Source organism: Molossus molossus, unplaced genomic scaffold, assembly GCF_014108415.1.
Source record: "Molossus molossus isolate mMolMol1 unplaced genomic scaffold, mMolMol1.p scaffold_m16_p_18, whole genome shotgun sequence".
Taxonomy (NCBI): domain Eukaryota; kingdom Metazoa; phylum Chordata; class Mammalia; order Chiroptera; family Molossidae; genus Molossus; species Molossus molossus.
This window is the reverse complement of record NW_023425353.1, coordinates 51,983,163-52,006,810: the sequence shown is the minus strand read 5'-3', so window position 1 is coordinate 52,006,810 and position 23,648 is coordinate 51,983,163. Positions and strand designations below refer to the sequence as shown.

At 42.5% G+C, this 23,648-nt stretch overlaps 1 pseudogene; it reads left to right on the top strand.

The window, feature by feature from the left end:
- On the top strand, positions 1–260 carry LOC118632954 (annotated as a pseudogene).
- Positions 261–23,648: the final 23,388 nt, after the last annotated feature.

Here is a 23,648-nt window from a genome sequence, read left to right as displayed (position 1 = left end):
ATGGGGAATAGGGGGATAATTGGAGGTGCCAGCTCTCTGTGCCTCATCGCCACGCCTCGCAAAATTGAGAAGATCAAGGACTTTTTGCTCACAGCCAGGCGGAAAGATGCCAAATCTGTCAAGATCAAGAAAAATAAGGATAACGTGAAGTTTAAAGTCCGAGGCAGCAAATACCTTTATACCTTGGTCATCACCAAGAGAAGACAGAGAGGCTGAAGCAGTCCCTGACCCCAGGTTTGGCAGTGAAGGAGCTGAAATGAAGCAGATACTCAGCTCAGTATTAAAGTATTAAAAATTCGTAACAACAACAACAAAATTCATGTACAAAGTGCCATCAAAGAAAATTACTCAAAAAGTGACTCTAAATTATGGTATTTAAATGCTATATTGACTTCCGGTCAAGATGGCGGGCAGGTAACCGCGGTATCCGTCCTCCCACAACCACATCAAAGTCACAACTAAACTTCAGAACAACCATCATTCAAAACCGCCTGAAATCAAGCTGAATGGCAGTCCTACAACTATGGGATTAAAGCAGCAGCCACATCCAGACTGTAGGAGGGGCGGAGGGGACGGGCTGGTCCCACACCCACGTGTGGCGGATAAAATCAGGAGGACACCTCGGCTGGGAAGGTCCTCCCTGAGGACTGAGGGGTCCCCGTCCCACACCAGGTGCCCCGCTCAGGGTTCCAGTGCCAGGAAGAGAATCCCCATCACTTCTGGCTGTAAAACCAGCGGGAACTGAGGCTCAGGGAGGCTGAGACGGCTGCAGCCCCAGGCAGCTCCTTAAAGGGCCCGCGCACGGACTTACCGGACTCCCTCCCTCTAAGCTTGGAGGGGAGGCAGCTCGAGGGGCACCAGAGACATACAGGGAAGAACTGAGCTGTTTGGCACTGGAGCAAGGGCTGGAGAGGGGGCTTTCTCCTGGACAGGAGTGCTGTCAGGGGCCTTTGTTCCTTTGGTGAGCCCTTCCCTGGGGTGGCAGACAGTCGCCATATCTGGGATTCCAGCAACCTGGCTCACACTGGCAGCCCCACCCTGCTGACTCCCTGAGGCCCCGCCCCGCCCCACCCAACTTTCAGGCCCACCCAAGCTGTTGCCACTTGCTTATCTGTAGGATTGGCCTGTCTTGGATCCTGCTTCAGGTTTTTCCTAAATTCTTTCAAACAAGCAGCATCTGGTCTCAGCTAGCCCCATACCGCTCGTTAAGTAATACACAGAAACAAACACAGGGAGGCAGCCAAAATGAGGAGACAAAGAAACAGGTCCCAAATGAAAGAACAGAACAAAACCCCAAGAAAAGAACTAAGTGAAATGGAGATAAGCAACCTAACAGATGCTGAGTTCAAAATACTGCTTATAAGGATGCTCAGTGAACTTAATGAGAACCTCAGTGAACTTAGGGAGGGCCTCAAGAGCATAAAAAAGAACCAGTCAGAAATTAAGGAGGCATTAACTGAAATAAAGAATAATTTACACAGATTCAATAGTAGAGTACGTAAATCCAAGAAGGAAACCATCGATTTGGAATATAAGGAAGCAAAAAACGCCCAATCAGAACAGCAAAAAAAAAAAAAAGAATCCAAAAAAATGAGGATAGTGTAAGGAGCCTCTGGGACAACTTCAAGCGTGCCAACATTCGCATGTTGGGGGTGCCGGAAGGAGAAGAGAGAGAACAAGAAATCGAAAACCTGTTTGAAACAATAATGGCAGAAAACTTTCCTAACTTGATGAAGGAAACAGACATACAAGTCCAGAAAGCACAGAGAGTCCCAAACAAGATGAACCCCAAGAGGCCCACACCAAGACATATCATCATCAAAATGCAAAAGGTTCAAGACAAAGAGAGAATCTTAAAAGCAGCAAGAGAAAGGCAGCTAGTTACCTACAAGTGAGTTCCCATAAGGCTGTCAGCTGATTTCTCAAAAGAAACTTTGCAGACCAGAAGGGAGTGGCAAGAAATATTCAGAGTGATGAAAAGTAAGAACCTACAACCAAGATTACTCTATCCTGCAAAGCTGTCATTTAGAATCGATGGCCATATAAGGAGTTTCCCAGACAAGAAAAAGTTAAAGGAGTTCATTACCACCAAACCGTAATTATATGAAATGATGAAGGGTCTTTTTGAAGAAAAAGATAAAATATATGAACAAACAAAATGGCAATGAATACATATCTATCAACAATGGAATATACAAACAAAATGAATAGGTAGAACAGAAACATTCTCATAGATACAGAGAACATTTTGTTGGTTGCCAGATGGGAGGGTGGTTGGGGGAATGGGTGAAAAAGGTGAAGGAATTAAGAAGCACAAATTCATTTCTAGACTGACAAACCTCAAAGGGAAAGGGGTTAGGGGGTAGGAAGAAATAAACCAAAGAACTTATATGCATAAACAATGGACACAGACAATAGTGTGGGAAAAGGCGGGAGGGGGGCGAGAGTGGGGAGGAGGGGGTCAATGGGGGAAAAATAAGGAACATCTGTAATACATTCTACATTCAACAATAAAGATTTTAAATAAATAAATAAATGCTATATTTATCCCGGTCATTTTGGAATTATATCCTAATAGTTTTGGTTTTATTAGTTAAGTGATAGGTTTCAGCTCCTGTCATAGAAAGACCTAAAATAATGGTCTTAAATCAGACAGAAGTTTTGGTGTAAGCAGCATAGTGCTGATAGGGCAGCTCCCCTTGGGTCGGGAACCTAGATTTCCTTTCTCTTGCATTTAGATTCTTTGAACTCCACGGCTTCATCAGTGAAGTGGCATTGATGACACCTTGTTTTCCTTGTGAGGGTGATAGGAGGTATTGTATGCAGGGTGCCTGTTACATTGTAAAATCTCAGTATATTTTCTTTTCTTTCTTTTTTTTTTTATCCTCATCCGAGGACACTTTTTCATTCTTTGTTCAGATAGAGTAGGAGGGAGAGAGAGAGAGAGAGAGAGAAACATCGACGTGAAAGGGACACATCGAGTGGCTGCCACCCACACGACCAACCAGGGCCGGGGACAAACTGCAACCGAGGTACATGCCCTTAGCGGGAACCGAACCCGGGTCTCTCCGGACCGCAGGCTGACGCTTTACCGCTGAGCCAAACCGGCCAGGGCTCAGTATATTTTCTTTACATTCACCCCTAGTCATGCTGACTTCTTTTGTCAACCCTGGGGGAATGGTGGTGTGTAGGGGGGAGTCCCTTTTAAATAAATTTATCATAGAAGTGCACTACTCTCTCTCTTGAACCATAATGCCCCTCTCTCTCTTTTGCTGGAACGACTATTTTTCATTTGATGTCTCGTGCCTGCTTTGTTGGGAAAGTGTGACCCTTGTGGGGAAAAGGGTACTGAGAGGGATTCTGTTGGTGAATACATGAGAGGAAGGCCTCTATGGATCAACCTTAACTTTCTTCCTTGCGTAAATACTCAAAAGACATATTCGACCTTGAAACTCCAGCACCTCAGAAAGGGTTCCAGGCGGTATGCATCTCCAACCTTCTGTTTGGGGAAACTGCTCATTTAAAGGCCCTGGGGATAGGCAGAGCTTTTGGTCCAAGGTCCATGAGGCTCAGGATTTTCCAACTCTCCATTTCTAGCTGGACATACTATCGATATGAGTTGGTAATTGTGCCTTTTATTTATAAGGCTCTCCCTGTACCCTAACTTGGGAGGAGATCCAAACTTTTCCCTCTTCCAGTCTGCTGGTGGCCTAACGGGCATCTAACCTGGGTTAGTTGTTGGGGCTAGAACTTATCTGGGTTTATCTGATGACCTGTTTGGTAGTACCCACAGGTCATCAGATTCACGCAGATAGGTCCAATTTGCATTAGGTGCTTTGCCTGTAAGGAGAGAGCTTATAACCAGGAAGAGAATATCTTTGTGGAACGAGCTTTAGGGCCAGCCTCTGGGAACATGTTTCTGTCTTATGAAGTTAAGGACTACAGCAATGAGGTGTTTCTCTAAGTGTGAATTCTGAGCTACTGGGGGCAACGTGGTTAAAAGCATAGATGCCTGGGTTCCACTTAGACCCTCTATATCAGAATCTTTGGTGGAAGGGCCTAGAAATCTGTACCCAAGGTGATTTTGACATTTACTAGAACCTTGCAGCTTAGTAGTACAGGGCCAGCCTCATTTGGAACTTGTAAGAAATGCAGACTCTTAGGACCCCACCCCACATCTCCTGAATCAGAGTCACATTTCAACAAGATCTCCCAGGTGATTCTTAATGCACATTACATTTGAGAAGCACAGGCCTAATGGTTTGAGAACCACTGAGCCCAAGGATTGCATTCCGGACTGTTTCTGTGAGATGGGAATGGGGAGGTAAGGCACAAATAGTATCTTTTGATGCCCAGGTGACGGAGCATCGCACACAGAGTTCCTCCTGCAGGGAACCAGAATGGTTCTGCTGCAGGGAGGACCCCTGGAGAGGTGGTATCTGTCTGTCATTTCCAGAGCTGATATCTTTGAACGCTCCTGGGGGCAGCACAGTCATGGGGAGGTATCCTCAAATGGCTTATCAGGTTGCGGGCACCAGCAAGGGGCAGGGTGTGGGGAGAGAGCTGGGGCAGACAAGGAAAGAATGGCAAACACCAGGTGTTGACAATAGCTGATGACTTCTTTAAGAATGTGTTTGGGACAATGCCTCTAATTCCCAAAAAAGAACAGGGTGAGACTTTGGGACTTTGAGGAGGCCTGACAATCTATATAATGTCAGTGTGAGCAAAGCCTACTGAGAACATACACAAAGGCTGGTAAAGTTGAAAGAAAGTAGGTTACATTTAGTTTGTTACACCAAATGAATGTAATTAAAAGTAGTGTTCATGTGACCCATTGGTTCTCAACCAGGGGCAAGTTTTAGACCCCTGTGGGGCATTTGGCAATGTTTGGAGACATTGACATCTGGTGGGTAGAGGTCAGGGTATACTGCTAAACATCTGCAATGACTAGGGCAGCCCCTGTCACCAAGGATTATTTGGGCCAAAATGTCAATAGTGCCCAGGTTGAGAAACTGAATTGTATTACAAAGATGGATTTACAAAACAAACAAGCAAGCAAACAAACAAACAAACAAAATCCCGAACAGTATTCCCTATCACCTTTAGAGACGCCATTAGTGATATGTAGAGATTTACAATAGAGGGTTAAGCTAGCAAAGTGGGTACCCATTTGACTGGCAATAGAGTTGACTATAGCATTATTTCAAATTGATGCTTTTTCTAGTGCATTTGTAGACACTGAAGTTTAACTGATCAATCTCAAATAGTCAATATTGAGTGGCCTTTAAAAATAACAGGCACTATGTTTTTCCTGTTTCCTTGTTTTTCGGGTATTTCTCTTCAGTACTATCAGTTCTGACAAATAATGACAAGTGACTCAGCAGTGACACCAATTCCTGCAAAGCGCTGAGAACTGTTATCAGGGCCCACTACTCAGAACACTTTCACTTTATCTTGGGCTCCCCTCTAGGCTAGAGGAGGGGAGGGAATGATTATCCATCACACACTTGTACCCAGCACTTGCTTTTCAGATCTGATCAATTCTGAGCTTAAAAATACAAATTCCAGCCCTGACCAGTGTTTTGAGCATTGGCCATGCATTGAAGGATTGCAGGTTGTGTGTGTGTGTGTGTGTGTGTGTGTGTGTTTTAAATATTTTTATTGATTTTTAGAGAGAGAGGAATGGAGAAGGAGAAAGAGATAGAAACATTGATGTGAGAGAGAACTATTATTTGGCTGCCTCCTGCACGCCCCCTACTGGGGATTGAGCCTGAATCTGGGGCATGTGCCCTGACCAGGAATTGAACTGGTGACTTCTTAGTGCATGGGTCAATGCTCAACCCCTGAGCCACACTGACTGAGTGGGTTACAGGTTCAATCCCTGGCCCCAGGGATGCATATAGGAGACAAACAATTGCTGTCTCTCTCTCACATTGATGTTTCTTTCTCTCTCCCCCTTCCTCCTTCCCTTCCACTCTCTTAAAAAATAAAATAAGTGGGAAAAATATCCTTGGGTGAGGATTAAAACAATAACAAAAGGTACAAATTCCATATATAAAAACATTTTTGGAATAACCAGTTATTAGGTTTCTATTCCTGTATCAATGGGCCAAATTGAGAACTCACAAAATAAAGGAGAAATATGATTCTAGGAAGTATAATTTCTGGGCAGGGGAGGGCTATTGACCTTAGCAAAAATCAACCAAGAGATACAGGAAAGTAAAAATCAAATTGATTTTGTTTATTTTGTAGAGAGAGGAGTGTCAAGTTTAAGGAAGAAGTTGCTGCTCTGCATGTAACAGAGCCTTGGAGTTTAGATCAGACAGACTTAACATGAGTCCTGGCTCTGCGGTATGCTAGCTGTGTGACTGGGCGTGTTTTTATTTTGTTTCCATTTTGGTTAAAAATGGATGATGCTATTGACCTCACAGCATTGTGTATTGGTTAGCTATTGCTCTGTGATACATGCCACAAAATCTCAGGACCATAATACAATCAATCTTTCTTTAGGTTATGTATCTGGCGTCAGCTGGGCGTTGGCTAATCTAAGTCCGAGTGTTTTGTTCTGTGAGAGCCTCCTCCTCTTCCTCCTGGGAACAGAGGGCTCCCTACGAATGTTCATTCCTGTATTGCAAGTCTCTGCTTGTAACATATCTACGAATACCCAATTGGCCAAAGTTTGTCACGTGACCGAAAACAAAGCCAAGGGGGTTGGGGGTTAGATTTACACCCTGCCCAATCTGAAGCCGAAGTAAATCATTTGGACAAACTCAACATCACTGGAGCAGGAAGTATCCATTTCTCAAGACAGTCAGGGGGAGGGAGTGAATATTTCTGAACAAGAATCGAATCTACCATAAACTGTTAACGTGATAAAATTTATGTCTGCAAAGCACCTTGCATAATGTCTGGCACTAAAGTGTTTAATAAATGTCAGCTCCCTTCTCCTCCTCCAAAATCTGATTTTGCAATGAAGAATGTGGAACATAAACTAATTTCAGAGATGCAGTCACTAATTTAAAATAAGCTTGAATTCTATATTATGATCAGTTCTGAGAGAAAGAATAAAAGGAGAGAGAGGCCCTGGCCGGTTTGGCTCAGCGGTCGGAGCGTCGGCCTGCAGTACAGAGAGACCGGGGTTCGGTTCCCGCTAAGGGCACGTACCTCCGTTGCAGTTTGTCCCCGGCCCTGGTTGGTTGTGTGGGTGGCAGCCACTCGATGTGTCCCTTCACATTGATCTTTCTCTCTCTCTCTCTTCCTCTCTCTCCCTCCCTCTCTATCTGAACAAAAAATGGAAAAATGTGCTCGGGTGAGGATAAAAAAAAAGGAGAGAGAGAAGAGAGACATTGAGGAAAATAATAAAATAGAAGAAGAATAAAGGGAGAAAGAAACAATGCCTTCTTAAATTTTGAGGTGGTAAGGCAGGGGAAAGAAAATACTGTATCTGTGAATGAAAAAATAGGTGCATAGAAATATAGGCACAAAACAGAGGACCAATAAAAAGAAGGAGGAGGAAAAAACGACTTAAGAGAATCACCATATCAGGGGAACTTTTTCAAAATATATACGTACACCTTTCTTCTCTTCCCTGTTTCAAAAATTCTGAGCTACACATTTTTTCACTTGGAATAGGCTAGGAAAAGGAGAGACATGTTTATAGTTTTATCACCCAGTATCAGGGTTTTATGAAAGAGTAATTGGTGTTTTATCCATTGTTTACAAGGTCACTATACACTAGATACTTCAGAAGTGCTAATCTTTTTTTTAATCCTCACCTAAGGATATTTTTCCATTGATTTTCAGATAGAGTGGAAAGGAGGGTGGGAGAAAAGGGGAAAGAGAGAGATAGAGAGAGAAATCTCGATGTGAGAGAGACACATAGATTGGTTGCCTCCCTCACAACCCCAACCAGGGCTGGGGATCAAACTATAACCAAGGTACATGCCCTTGACTGGAACTGAACCCAAGATTCTTTGGTCCGCAGGTCGACACTCTAACTGCTGAGCCAAACCAACCCAGGCAGAAACTCTAATGTGGCTATTACTGTATTTCGACCTACCAAATGAGCAATCATTTTCTGGGAAAGTGGTGTGAGGAAGAGAGAAATAACATCCTAGGAATCAATGAAATTAACTTGGGTTTTTCCACTATTACGACTTGGTCCATACAGAGAAAAATACTCCCAGCATAACCCATTTAATCATAAATTATTTCCCATTGCCAGATTGCTCAGTATTCTATGGTTGGAAAAAATTGTGCAGAAATTATTGTCTAGAAGACAGTAGAGCCTTCAATATCATATTCTGCCCACAAGTACCTCCTAGAATAAGAGAAGAAATTCTTTGGACAAATTTGACTCGGTTAACAAGGGACAAATGGAGCCCCTATTAAGATGAAAAGTGTTAATACTGAACCAGGCTCTCCTTGTAAAAATCAATGGCAAATTGTCTTTTTACATCACGTGCTTCGAGAAGCGAAGATAAAAATTCAGCCCTCTTTATTTTTTATATTGAAACGCTTGTTCCCTGTGCCATCCTGCTTTTTGGTCACACTGCCAATAGCTAACACACAGGAGACGCTCACAAATTGGGGCAAGGTCAGGAAACGGTCATTTTTAAAATTATAATTAGTTGTGGATAGGAGTGGGCATACGGAGAAGCAATTCCCTCCAAACTCACATAGTTTTTTTTTTAAAAAAAGCTTGTACACCTTTGGAGAAATTAGAGGTGTTTTTCGCTTTTTGTTTTTAATATCTACCTGGGGTTTCCTATCAAAAAGATAGGCCTGGAATGTAAAGATGTTAAAAAAAAAAGGAATCTTTTGACTAATGCTGTAAACTGGTAGCCTGAGGTCAGGAGTGACTAAAAAATAACCGACTGATTCTTAACCGAAGGGCTTCGTTGTCTTCCTGACCCTGGAAAAAGGAGGCCGGAATGCAAGGATTTTCTGGTATTTTCTGTCTACCACTCTCTGCTCACTGCTGGCCTCTTTGCTCCTCATCAAACACATGGAGCATATTCCCACCTTCTGGCCTTTGCATTTGCCCTGCCCCCACCTGGGAGGCAGTCCCTGCTGGATATGCGCATGCTCACTTCCTCTCTTCATTCATTTAGGGCTGTTGCCTATGGCTTCCTCAGAGAGGCGGCCCTAACCATTTCATCTACACTGGATCCTTGTTCCCCCCATCCCCTAACATGGCATTCATTGTCTTCCTATTTCCTGCTATCTGACATTATATCATACGCTTATTTTGCTAATTTGTTTATTGTTTGTTCTTCACTAGAATGGCAGCTCCGTGAGGGCAGGGTCTTTGTTTTGCTCACTGTTGTCCTCAGTGTCCCATGCAGAGCCGGTGCCTGGCACATGGCGGGTATTTCAGCAAATTTTGTTCAATGAATGAATTCCTGTAGGGAGAAAAGGTCGGCATTTTTGAGTATTCATCGTAGTCCTAAAGATGAAGTATTCCTCCTGTGAAGAAGGGCAATCCTTTAGCTGCCACAACTTTATGAAAAGTTCGCTTGAATATATGCATCCATTCTTTCAATAGCCAGTTGGACCTGCTGGGCATGAGTTCTGTGCTAGGTGCTATATGCAGAACTGAAGTGAATAAGGAAGAGTTCCCGCCCTGAAGGAGTGATAACCTAGACGTGGAGAAGGGTCTATTCACATAAATCATGCTTTCTTAAAGCCATGAAGTGTACAACCCATGCAATTGCTGGGAACAATGCTGGCACACAACATTCTTTTCCCTTCAGCTAACTGGTACTTCCTAACAACCAGTGGCCACAGGTCTCGCATTGATTCATTCATTCAACAAACATTTATTGAGCATTTACTACCTATAAGAGAAGTGTCAGAAGCTGGGATACAAAAGTGATCCTAACAATGTCCCTGACTGTAGGTTGCTTATAGTTAGTGGGGAGACCCACAGGTAAGCAGGCAAATACAGCCAGATGGTAAGTATACAGGTGGGCTTCCACGAGAGGACATAGTCCGGGGCAGAGCATCAGGGGACTGCATGGTCTGGGTCCTACAGGCCTCTCGGAGGAGTCAGCCCTTAGGATAATCACACTAGGATTGATAAGAGCCCCTAGAGCAAGTGTGGACATTGAACTGGATGGAAGGCCTGGGAAGCTGTACAGTGACTTGAGGGGAGAGAGAGATAATAGGGAAGGTAATTTGCTGGTTTCTGGCTGGACCCCTGTTACCTGGTTGCATTTACCGAGGTGAGACAGACCGGGGAAGAGCAGGACGGGGTCAGGGTAGATGAGCAGATGAGGAGCACCATACTGCTGACTCCGGGGGACAGGTACAGAGCTTCCGCTGTGTCATCTTTTACCTGTTGCCTTCTTCCCTTCTTCCTCTCATCCCCACATACACAGACCCGCACAGCGCTGTGTGCAGCCCTACTGAAATCTGAGGCAAAAGGAAAAGGATCCTGGTTTTATCGAAAATTTTGATATTTTGATCATCATGGTTGTTTTTTTTCTTTTACATTAATTCTGATGTAAGAAAATATGGCACTCAAATATTATTTCTTGATTACTAAGGTTGTTGGTTAACTTTCTGTGTCGTCTTGACTGGGCTGTAGAGTGTCCTGATATTTGGGCAAACATTATTCTGGGTGTGTCTGTGAGAGCATTTCTGGATGAGGTGCACATTTGAGTTAATAGACCGAGTAAAGCAGATTGCCTTCCCCAATCAGTTGAAGGCCTGAATAGAACAAAAGTGCTGCCCCTTGTGTGAATAAGACAACGCCTCCTACGTGACTGCCTTTGAGCTGGTATGTTGATTTTTTTTCCTGCCTTTGGACTCAAACTGAAATGTCAGCTCTTTTTGGGTCCTAAGACTTCTGGCTTTCAGACTGAAACTACACCATTGGCTCTCTTGGGTCCCCAGCTCACCAACTGTAGACCTTGGGACTTCTCAGCCTCCATAATAATGTGAACTAGTTTCATATAGATCCATATATCTTATTTGGTCTGTTTCTCTGGAGACAACTGACTAATACACTGAGTTTTTGGCATCTCCTTAAAATTGGTCACCACTTGCCTCATCCTAGTCCCAGCCCTACACCCCCTTTCCCACCACACACATCTGCAAGCTTCTTGAAAACTTGGACTGAGCCTAACTTTTTAATTTTTTTTATCCTTACCCAAGGGCATTTTTTTTGCATTTATCTTCAGATAGAGCGGGAGGGAGAGAGGGGGGAAGAGAGAGAGAGAAATATCAATGTGAGAGAGACACATCGACTGGTTGCCACTCACACTACCCCAACCGGGGCCGGGGACGAACTGCAACAAAGGTACATGCCCTTAGCGGGAACCGAACCTGGGACTCTCTGGTCTGCGGGCTGACGCTCTAACAGCTGAGCCAAACCAGCCAGGGCTGGGCCTAACTTTTTATATAATTCATAGCACTTAGCCTAGTATCTAGCACATTTAAGTTCACAGTAACTCTTTCTTAATTTAATGTAAATAATTGTAGAACAAAACACTCATTTGCTCTGTGAACGAGCTAGGCACTGTTCCAGGATCGAGACCGTGGAGTTAAACATGCATTATTCCTTTGAGAAGCTCAGACAAGCAGAGGAGGCTTGGGGAGAGCAGCATGGGAGGAGCATGGCAATAGTGAGTTAGCTAGGGGTTGGAGAAGTCCAAGAAATGGGCTATTCATTCCCTCAGGGCTGCAGAGGAAGCTTGGCTTACCTGAGGAAGTACCACTTTGCATAGTTTAGAAAGAGAGGTAGGGTTTCCCGGGTAGTGGCAGAGAAGAACATTCCAGGTGGAGGAAACAGTTTGAATGAGGCAGGAAGGGATGACGATACTGGCCTTCCCAGGGACATGGAGCATGTTTAGGAGGTCACAGTGGGTGGCATGGCCACAGCCCTGGGGAAGCGGTAGTCTTTGGCTCTGTCCAGGGCAGGAGGAGGGCATGCTCACGGAGGACATGAGGGGTCCGGAAGCAGGTGCCCTGACCGCCTGGTGGGGGAGGTGAGGAGACACGTATGGAGAAGGAACAGCAGACAATGGAGTGGGAGTAGCAGAGGGTGTGGATTAGGGGTGACATTTTGTGCTTTAGGGTGACTAGAAACAAAACAAATAAGAAAGCTATTTCTCTGTTGTGATATGCTATACATAAATAAATCCCCCTGATGATTTCGAGAGTTATGCAAATAATATCATAGTGACATGAATGGAATACAAAACACGGGGGAAAAGTTCATCTATGTTTTAACCAGCCCAACACGTGAGTACCTTCATTTCTGTGTCTTTCCTGGAACCTTGCGGGACAGCCTCTGAAATGTTTGTGCCTATGTAATCAGAATGTTGATATGATTTTATGGTCAGGCAACCTTGGATTCGAGGCTTCGGGTGTCACCTCTGAGCTCAGGCAGTGTTTGCGATGCACACCTGTGCTTTTCTTTACAATGTCTTCAGCAAATGCACTGACTTTTACAGCGGGACCCTGGCGAGGCAGTTAAAGGAGAGGGGATGTGAGTGTTCAAGCAAGCAGAGGTGTGTGTGAGCACCTCGCCAGCTCTAATGCACTACGGCAAAAACACGCACGTGGCAAAATAAAGAAAAAGAGAGCGAGTTATATTGAGCTGGTTGCAAGCTTCTTCTTTCACGGAAGAAGGATTCTTACTTAGTTGATCAGTCCAGAGCCTTCCCGATTTTCTGGAATTGGAAAAAATGAACAAACAACATAAAAAAGAGAAATAAAAACCTTCAAGCTACATAATGAAGAAAACATCATAAAGCTACATAATAAAGAACTAAGGTAAAGAAAAGACCAGGGACACCAGGAAATGGAATGGTTGTTTCACAAACAGCATCCTAGTGACGTGAAGGTGACACAGGGCTGGTAAATGTTTAATACAGGATTTCTGAAAACGAAACAAAAGTACACTAAATTCTGTGTGTGTGTTGGTGTGTGTGTGTGCACATACACGCAGACATTTACTATAGATTTCATTGTGTAGCACACAATTTAAAAGTAATAATAAAATATGTTATACTCTTCATTATAAATTCTGTGCAAACAATTGATTCTCCCCAAAATGCTTTCATTGATTTTTGCTGAACTCTTGCATCCATTGCAATTGCCAAATGAATACAGTTCTGACAACCACATTGGTTAATATTTCCATTTATGTTAACAATTTAGACATAAGAAAGTGGAACAAGAAAGAATATGTTTAACACATTTATCAATGATGTGAATGACTTTGTTGCCGAATCACAGAATACTCTTTGAATACTGAACGAATATTCTCTTACTTCACAATGTAATGGCTATAAGCACAGAGCAGTTTAAGGTTTAATCTGTATTATTAGCATTTTTCCCATGACTTTCTTAAGTCTAGAAAACCAACAGAACAAAGAATCTAGCCCTGATTTGTGGTGTTTGCTGATTTTCATGGTGTAAACACTCCTACCACGGCCATTTTCAAACTACCAATGTGACATCGCTGGATATGGAATTGAGAAGAGCTGCCAAGAAGTACCATTATATAGTATTTACAAAGTAAACAGATACAAAGGTGGAAAGTAACCTCAAGAGTACAGATAGTAGTAAAATTATTAGAAACTGATGGATTTTGAGGGTTTATTTGACAAGTTTATTGAGGTATAATTGACATACCATAAATTGCACATACTTAAATTGTACAATTTGATAAATTTTGCCTTAGGTATACACCTGTGAAACCATCACCACAATCAAGATGCTGAACATATCATATCCATCACTCCCCAAATTTTCTCACACCTCTTCATAATCTCTCTCTTCTACTGCTTCTTACCCCCTTCCTCAGAAAACCACTGATCATTGTAGATAAGTTTTGTTTTTTCTTTTTCTTTTTCTTTTATTTTGGTACATGCCCCTAGCGGGAACCGAACCCGGGACTCTCTGGTCCGCAGGCCAACGCTCCAACCGCTGAGCCAAACCGGCTAGGGTGTGATGAGTTTTCTATAAATGGAATCATTCAGTATATACTCTTCTTTTGTCTGGCCTCAGCATAATTATTTTGAGATTCATTCAAGTTGATTCAAGTTCATTCCTTTTTTCCTTGGAGTATTGCATATTTATCACTTTTGTTTATAATTTGTTTTGTTGTAAGTTTTATTATTTAATTTTTAAATAATGGATGTTGTTTAACAACCAGCTGGCAAAATTCCTGTAAATTTAGCAAATGGCTCTTTCAAGCTGGTGCAAGCTGGCTCTGGCATAACACTGGTGGGCTGTGCATGTGCGTATGTGTGAGTGTGTGTGTGTGTATGTGCGTGTGTGTGTATGTGCGTGTGTGTGTATGTGTGTGTGCATGTGTGTGAGTGTGTGTGTGTATGTCTAGCGTTAGAAAGAAGGCTGAGATATCTGGGGGTAGCTGCAGGGGTTGGAAATAATTGAAAATGAGTGAAAGGCAAGAGAGGATTTCTAACAGTTTTGTGTTCTCTTTTTGGTGTTCTTTGAGAGAAACTGCAGTAAAATGCTAATTAAAAATTGCTTTTTGGTCACTGGCTTATTGCTTTAATTAATGCATGACTGGACTATGATACAGGTAGGCTTTGGGGCTTTTATTATTGAGGGTTTCATGAGAGAACTCCAAAAGCCAGAGTCAACTTGTTTATGGTTCAACGGAGGCAAACGGGTAGAGAGGGATTTCGATCTGAAGACGGGGCACAAGAATGCTGGAATTTGGATGCTCATGTACCAGGAGTCACTCCTTAACCTCTCCCAGAATGCACTGGACAAACAAGTGCGTGGGAGAGGGCTACATTCTGTGTCACTTGGAGATTGTCATTAGGAAGATATAATCTGGGATGTAAGGTTCACTATGTACTGGCCTTGATATGTCCTCTGGTAGAGGCTGAGAGGTAGGGGTCGGGGTGGGAGGTTGTCCCATGCTTCTTTTATATTGTATCAAACCAAAAAGCTAGTAAGAAGAGCTTCAATAAAGGTAATAAGTATTTATTGAATGCAGCACACTCAGCTGAGGGTTTTATGTAGATTTTCTGATTTAGCAATCAGAGCAACCCTGAGGTGAGGGATGGTGTTATACCTGTCTTACTGGGAAGTTAAGTCCTTTGCCAGAGGTCAAAGTGGTGGAGCCAGTATTTGAACTTAGGTCTGTCTGATTCCTCTGGTCTTAACCTTTACACTGTACAGCGTTCTAGTTTGTTGAGCTGTGGGAAGCTCAGAGCACATGGCCTTAAAACAGGGATTATAGGCCTGGTTGTTTAAGGGCCTTCCCCTGACTCAATGACAGCATCCCTGGTTGCCTGGAGAGTGTTCATGGGGATGACACTGGAGCCCAATCATCTGGGGCCTTTTAAACTTTTTTTGAAACTTGGATTCTTTCCTGAGGGCAATAGAGGTGACACTGGAAGATTTTAGTGTGGAGTAATAGTCCCAAGTCTGCATTAGAGAAAACGAGGTTGGAGGGTTGTTTCATATTAGGAGGTGGAGGTACCTGCACTCCTTTTGACAAATCATTGCAACTGTTAATCTGCAGATTAGGTTCAGAGAAGTTAAGTAACTTATCTAAGGTCACACTGCTCCCAAGAAACTGTGTCAGGATTTAAGGCTATATTTCATGCAGTGGAGGAAGGATACTACATCCTCTGAAATCCCAGGGAGAACAAAGGATGACTGACAGTGAAAGGAGTGGGTGTCAATAAGGAGAGAAAGGTTGTGGTAACAAAGATGTATATGACCATAGTGGGAAGTAAATAAAAGTTTATCTCCCAAGAATTAGTCTAGAATGATAGGCTGTCTTAGGCTAGTAGGGTGGCTCTGCTCCATAGAGACGCTCAGAGACACCGGTCACTTCCATCTTCTTACTCTGTAATCTCCTTGAATGTCCACTTGGTTGAACTTGGCTAACTTCCATATTGGTGGTCTAACCTGAGGCAAGGGAAAAAGAGAGTGTGCAGGTCAGTCTTTTATGAGAAGACCCAGAAATTACTTGCTCCATGTTTGTCCACATCCCATTGGTCTGAAGTAAGTCACATGGTCATGCTTAGCTACAGGGGAAGCTGGGAAATGTAGTTTTTTTCTTGGTTGATTGTATGCCTAACTAAATAAACTCAGGGACTCCACTATTGAAAGGAAGGGGAAAATGGATTCTGTGTGATCTTTCCAAGTCTTTTTATTAGAATTGCTCTTAGGGAAGTCATGTGGCAGAACAACAAAGGCTGCCTACAGAATAGACTCTTACACAAAACAACGAATGAAAACAATATTATGCAACAATTTTGAAAATGTGTCCTGTGGAAAATAGTATTTCTAATAGACTTACTGAATATATTCATTGTTCTTATATCTGTATTCTCTGTGGCTGTCCTAGTATTTTAGCATCTTTTGAAGAGGGTGGCAGTGTCAGAATAGGTATCTCCCACAGCGAGGGCCTTTTGCAGATCAGTCAACAATTGGTCATAATATGCTACCAGTTCCCATGAGTGGTGGGAACTAATAGGGTTTCATGCTAAAATGAAATGAATGATGCTGGCTGATGGGGACAGTCATGGCTGGAGAGAATGTGCCTTGGGCAACTATTCCTTGGCTCTAGCCATTGATTTCCATGAGAGATTTTGGCTAGGGTTTCTAGAAATTGGAAAGTCTCAATAAAATACAGAAATCCAGGTTTTTAGCTTGTGATCTAATTTTTATTTACTTTTTTGTTAATCCTCACCCAAGGATATTTTTGCATTGATTTTTAGATAGAGTGGAAGGGAGGGAGAGAAAGAGAGAGAGAAACATCAATGTGTGAGAGAGAGACATTGATTGGCTGCCTCCTGCACGCCCCCTACTGGGGATCAAGCCTGCAATGAGCATGTGCTCTGACCTGGCATGGAACCAGGAACTCTCAGTCTATGGGACGATGCTCAATGCACTGAGCCACACTAGCCAGGCAAGTTTTCTTATTTAAAAAATGAGAATAATAATAACTTACCTCATAAAATAGTTGTCAGGACTCCAAGAGCTGATATATAAACCCTTAGTATAAATTGCCAGGCATACAGTAAGTATTCCATATACATTACTTGTAATTAACTATTATGTCTTTCCCAGGTGGAAGCTATATAAAATAGGTCTTTCATTGTTTCGATTTTTCATGAAACTTGTCTTTTCAGGCAAACCACCTGATTTAGTCAACATCGTGAGTTGTTTTTTCTCTGAGAGAATTGTTATAATGTAATAGATGAAATCTTAGGAAATATTGCTTAAATTATCCTTTGTGCAATTTCCTACTGTAAAAGGATAGTGCCAGGTGTAAAGTGTTCTAAATCAACAAAGTGACCTTTAAAGAAAAACAATTTATTCATAAAGCAAATCACCAAAGAAAAGTGGGAAAAGGTCTTCTGGTATATCGCTGGTATCGTCTTTGGGCTGGTGAATTGTTTTGCATTGCTTGTGTGCTGTGTATGAAGTTTCTTATGTCAGAGCTAATGGATCCTGTGAAAAAGGATATTGAAATTTACTACAGTAAAAGATATATGACTTGTCCTACGGGAAGCCCCATAGGCAAAAATAGTGTATGTGAAAGGCAATTGGTGAATGAGTACTTCCAAAAAGGGGTCAATCAGCTATTAAGCTCCTTTTCAAAAATAGATAAACTTCTGCAGTATGGTCCAACCTATTGATTATTCTGATCTTTATTACTATTATTACTAGTAATAGCAATAATAATAATTACTGATGTTTATTGGGCTTTTCCTTGGGACCATCCACGGGGTAAACTGCATTACATGCTTCATCTCACTGAATTATTTCAACAACTCTGAGTTAGTGGCAGTGACAAATTTCCACCACTATGCAAAAGGAGAACATTCCTGTGAAACCTTTCATAACTTAAAATGGTGTAATGTGGAGAAACAATTACCCAAGGACCCATTTTGCTGATGGATGCGCAAAATAAATTGAGATAAAGCACAGATGCTCACGCCATTCAAAGCTATGGCGTCTGGATGCTGAGATGCTGTCTCTTTACGTGCCGCAAAAAAAACCCTGTCCGCTATTTTCACTTTTCGTCTCTTTTCATAAAAGTGAAACCCTTTTTAGATTTCTGTCCGTTACTGAAAACAGGTACTAATGTAGGTGTTTCGCAAAAGTGAAGTGGCAGAAAGCGAACTTTCGAGAAGCAGGGGATGCCCGTATTCTCATTTTCCAGACGAGGAATCGATGCTTAGGAATACTAACTAACTTGCCCAACTTCCCTGGTCTGTAAGTGGCACGGCTTAGCCCTCGCCCTGCCTGGCTCCAGTGCTCATGATTGTATGAGGAAATGGAAATTTTGATGCGTGAGACGGAAAAAGAGAAAGACTGAATTTTGTAGCTTTAAGCCCTTTTCCAGAGAGTATGTCTATATTGAATGCCTTGTTGTGGGGCTGTCCACAGACAAAGGAACTGGGCTGTGGGAAGAGGGAGGACGTCCGACGGGGAAGGCAAGCAAGCGGTGGAGGACTCTGAGCACCAGCTCTGCATGCTTTGCAATGTTGGCGGTGCTGGCAGCTCATGCTCAGTCTTTGACACCCAGAGGCGTTTGTGCTGATGAAGAAAGGCTTTCATTGTCTACCTGTGTGATCGCCATCTGGAACTCCGGGGCAGTCCTGCTTTCAAGTCCCCTGTTCCATTGTCTTCATAAGTACATTCACACTTGTCAGACCAAGTCTGGGAATCATGGTCTTGTAACTATGGGCACGCTTTCCAGAGCTCCTCACTTCCAGTTTGTGGACTCCAGCTGGCAAGGTGGATCCTCTGAGTGTTGCCAGCCTCTGTGCGAAGACAAGAAGACAAGGACATCCTAGTGACGGTCTGACAGTCTCCCACTCCCCTGCACGGGGAGGGAGTGTGGCTTAGGGCTCTCTAGTGTTGCTTATTTTATTTGCAGTGTCATCATGCTTCATTCATGTGGTTTAAACATAGTCTAAATCCCTTTCGTTATAGCAGTTTTACATACATCCTTACTTTGATCACCTTTAAACACAATTGGCAGTTTGGATGAATTTGTCTATAATTACAGAATGTCGTCCTTGACTGTGTTAAGGGGATTTTTAGACAAAGAAACTGCTTCAATTATGAAGTTATTGACCTAGAATTAGGTAAGATGCAAACTAGATATATACCCATAGAAATAAGAGACGGCAATCTTTTTCTGTATAATAGGCTGGGGAAAAAACACACACATTTTTGTCGTAGTAAAAGAAAAATACTGTTTTCATTTTTTTCATGTTGCGTTTGGAGCCCACCAGCCACATTTTGCTAGGTATTGAACAGTGAACATTGGGACATGGGGGCTCTACATATTCAGGGGTAGATCAGGCCTTAGTTACCTTAGAGATGTAAACTATGTCATCAAAACAATTCCTTTTTATCTCTTAACCCTACCTTCTGCTTGTCTGCTTCATTCTCAGGCTCCAAATGACGGTTTAAAGCAACTCTGGTCTCATCTCCTCCCAGGTTCTAGACTATTGTGAAAGGGCAATAGTCTTTCCCAGAGGTCGAAGTTTCACTCTGATTGGACAGATCTAGGTCCCATGTTATCCATGAGCCAATCACAGTGGTGTTTCGATTGACCATGTCTGGATGGAGCCTCATCTAAACCCTATAAAAGTGGCAAAGGGAGATCCCCTGACAAAGTTAGGGCAGTTACCAGGAGAAGAAGGGGGTGTAAATTCCTTCTTCTTACCACTTGTGTGACCCTGGGAGATTAACTAAACCTCTGTGAAATGTAGAATTAGTAAAGCCTACTAAAGAAAAATGGGTTAAAAGTTATAGCCTACCTAAATGAATACTAGTGCTTCATCAACTATACAGTGCTATCCAATTTTGTATTATTATTTTTAAGAGTTTCCCTAGGATTTACATCTAGGAATAAAATTGAGTTATACATAGACTATATACATCTATGTAGACTTCCCAGGTAATGCCAAATTGTTTTCTCCCATTAGAACTGAATGAGAGTTCCTGTTGTCCTACAAACACTTGGTATCACACTTTTGGGTTATTTTCACTTTTATATTTGTTGACTATGTCATAGTTTCTGATTATATTTGGAATATAATCATATATTTCGTCCACTTCACTATTCTGTTTGCTTTCTCAGTCATTCATGGGGCTCTTTGTATTTTCAGGATACTAATACTTTGTCAGTTATCTTATTGCAGATACTTATTCCCAGTTTGTGGTTTGCTTTTCCACTTTTTTAATGGTACAATTTGATGAATATATGCTGAAAAGATAACAGTTTTGCGTGGAGGGTTCAGTGATTGGTAAGACTGAGCAAGAAGCAGAAGGGAGAAATGGGCTTCTCAGTAGCTGGGGTTTCAGGGTGTAAGCAGACCCTCCTTAAAAGCCTAGGAGGAGAAGGACCCTTATGACTCTTTTAGCCTATGGCAACTATAAATACTTAGTGACATACAATGGGAATAAAATAAAGGCAGATAAAAGTTAGCCAGACAGGATGTAGATTATATATATACATATATATATATATACACACACACACACACACACATATATATGTATATATATAATTTTTGTGAATATGACAATTTAGTCCACACATTTCTCTCTCTCTCTCTGAACAGGCTTAAGTATCACTCTGTGTACTATCTCGATGTAATTTTATATTAACAATACAAAATAGCATGATTTTTATCTCCATACTTAATTTTTCTGGCTCTTCTCCAGCAGCAACGATCACCTCTGTTGTTCCTTGAGACAATTTCTTTGCCTGCAGCACTTCCAAAGAACAGGCTGGAACCAAATGTCACAGAGAGGTGATTTTAAAGGACTACCTGCTTTTAAGAAGCTAACCCTATTAGGCAAAAAGTAGGAGAGTAAGCTTCTAGAGCTACATGATTAAAATAGAAACTAAGTTGTTTAGCATCAGAGATCACGTTCTCTCAGGCTGTAGTATCTGGCAGGCTGTGTATGTATGTGGCGGTTATTGATAATAATTATAAGTATGAACTGAGGAATGTGTAGGAAAGCAGCTGCCCTAAGATGAGTTGGACGAGAGCCACAGCGAACAGTGTCTGATTAATTAAAAAACACTGGTCCTTGTTAAAATCACCCTTCTGTTGAACAGAAGCCAGTCAAGGAAATAGACAGCAAGGTTAAAGACTGCATGTGCAACTCAGATGTCAGCTGTGCTCTTGGCCTTTGACTTCTGAATCTGAACATGTTGACTCTTTGCCAGCTTGGACGCGGAAGGCAATTATCTTCTATTTCCCCAACTCACCCCCCACCCCGCCCTGCCATAAGCATTACCAAGAAAAGAAGAATTGTACAGACATTTAGTAGAGAAGGTGGAGGGTTGAAGTTTACATCTGCCTATCCCACAGCAAACTAGTTTAAAAGTCCCCTTAAATATTTCTGATTTCCCCAGTGTTTTGGGTCCATCCCGAAGGAAAGACCTTTCTCTTGGGCTCCTCCGAGGTACCCCAAGACATGCTGGGCTCTTCTCCTTACAAGCTGCCTTGATTTTTCTTTTCCTCACTCTTTAGCGCATCTCAAGTTCTCATTATCTTCTGCATAGCATGTGAGCCGCCATGCTTAATCATTTGGTCATGTCCTGGAGACTCTTATGTCCACTCTAAGGGGATTATTCATTCATTCAACAAGCGTTTATTGGGTGCTTGCCCATGTGCCAAGCACTGTTCTAAGGATCTGGGGCTACAGCAGTGAGCAAAACAGACAAAAATCTGTGCTATCAAGGAGCTTATATCCTAGTGGAAGGAAACAGACAAACACAAATAAACAGAACAAATAAGTAACAAAAATATATAATGTCAGATAGTGATAAGAACTGTGTACAAAAATAAGAGTTAAGGGATTCTGGAGGGGGTTTGCAATTTTTATAGGGTAGTCAGGGAAGATTTTTCCGACAAGGTAAGATCGAAGCACATTCCTGCAGGAGGTAATGGAGTGAATCTGGGCTAAAAGGAACAGCGAGAGCGGAGGCTCTGAGGCAGAAGCGTACCTGGCTTCTTTCTGGGACAGCAGGAAGACTATGTGGCTGCAGCTGAGTGAAGGCAAGAGGAAATGGAGATGTGTTGGAAAAATAATGGAGCAAGGTCCTGAAGGGGCTTATGTTATGAAGATTTTGGTTTTTATATTGAGAAAGATGGGGAGACATTGGGAGATTTAAGGCCAGGAAATGACACGATCTGACAAATCTTCCCATGGCTACTGAGCTGAGAATAGACTACAGAAGGTAAAGGGAAACTGGTTAGAAGGCTTATACCATAATCCAGACTAGAAATGAGTGGCTTGGAGGACAGTGAATGAGATGGAGGTGGTGAGAAGTGTTAGATTCTGGACGCATTTTAAAAGGAGTGTTATCAGACCTTCTGATAATTTAGATGGGTACATGGGGGGAAAGGAGAAGGGTGAAGGATGAGTCTAAGATTTTTTTGGCTTCAGTACTTGAAAGAATGGATTTTCACTTTCTGAGATGGGGAAGACTGTGTGCGTGTGGGAGTGAGGCTGGAGAAGACCAGACGTCTTGTTTTGGACCCTGTAAATTTGAGATACCCACTAGATATTCAAGGAAAGATGCTGACCAGGTCCTTGGGTAACAAGATGCTGAAGTTCAAAGGAGAGATCTAGACTGGAAGTGTAAATTTGGGAATTGTAAAATACAAATCATAGTTAAAAGCATGAGAGTTGCTGAGATCACCAAGGTGGCTGACATAATCTGATGACATGAGATTCAAAAGTTATCAGAATATATCATCTAAACAAATAAGATGCTCCTCCTGAGCAGGTGTCTGTCTACATGTCACTGGTAAGGTTGCAGACACATAAGACCCTCCGTGACCTGGCCCCACATTTCCTCTCTGACCAACATCTTACTCTTCTTGCCCTTGCTCCTTCTGTTCCTGGCCCACTGCCTTCCTTGCTGTGCCTTGAACATGCCACACATGTTGTAATTTAATGGCTTTGGCACTTGCTTTTGCTTCTACCTGAAAGGCTTTTTCTTGATTACTTCCTTCAGATCTCTCGATGTCACCTTATGTATTCCTTATCTCTTGCTACATAAAAAATTACTCCAAAACTTAGTGGCTTAAAACAACAACAAACATTTATCATCTCACATTTTCTATAGGTGAGAAATTTGAAACAAGCTTGGCTGGGCGGTTCTAGCTGAAGGCTCCACGTGGGGTTGGCGTCAGCTGGAGCTAAAGTCATCTGAAGGATGAAAGTTCCATTTTGAAGGTGGTTCATTCATGTTCCTGACAGATTAGTGCTATAGGTGTGTAGCCTGAATTCCTTTCCATGTGGGCCTCTCTCAAGGCTGCTTGAATGTCCTCATGATTTGGTGGCCTGCTTGCCCCAGGATAAGTGACCTAAGAAAGCAAAGTGGAAGCTTCAGTACCTCAGAAGTCAAACACCTTCATCTCTGCTGCGTTCTGCTGCAGAGACGAGCCCTGATTTATTGTGGGAGAAGACTACACACGGGTGTCCATACCAGGATGAGGCTTACTGAGGGCCATCTTAAAAGCTAGCTACCACATCTTATCAGAGATGCCTTTTCTGACTATCCTGTATATTATGGGCTAAATGTATGTGTGTGTCCCCACTCCCCCACCCAGTCCCCCAATTCATACGTTGAAGCCCTAACCCCCATTGTGGCT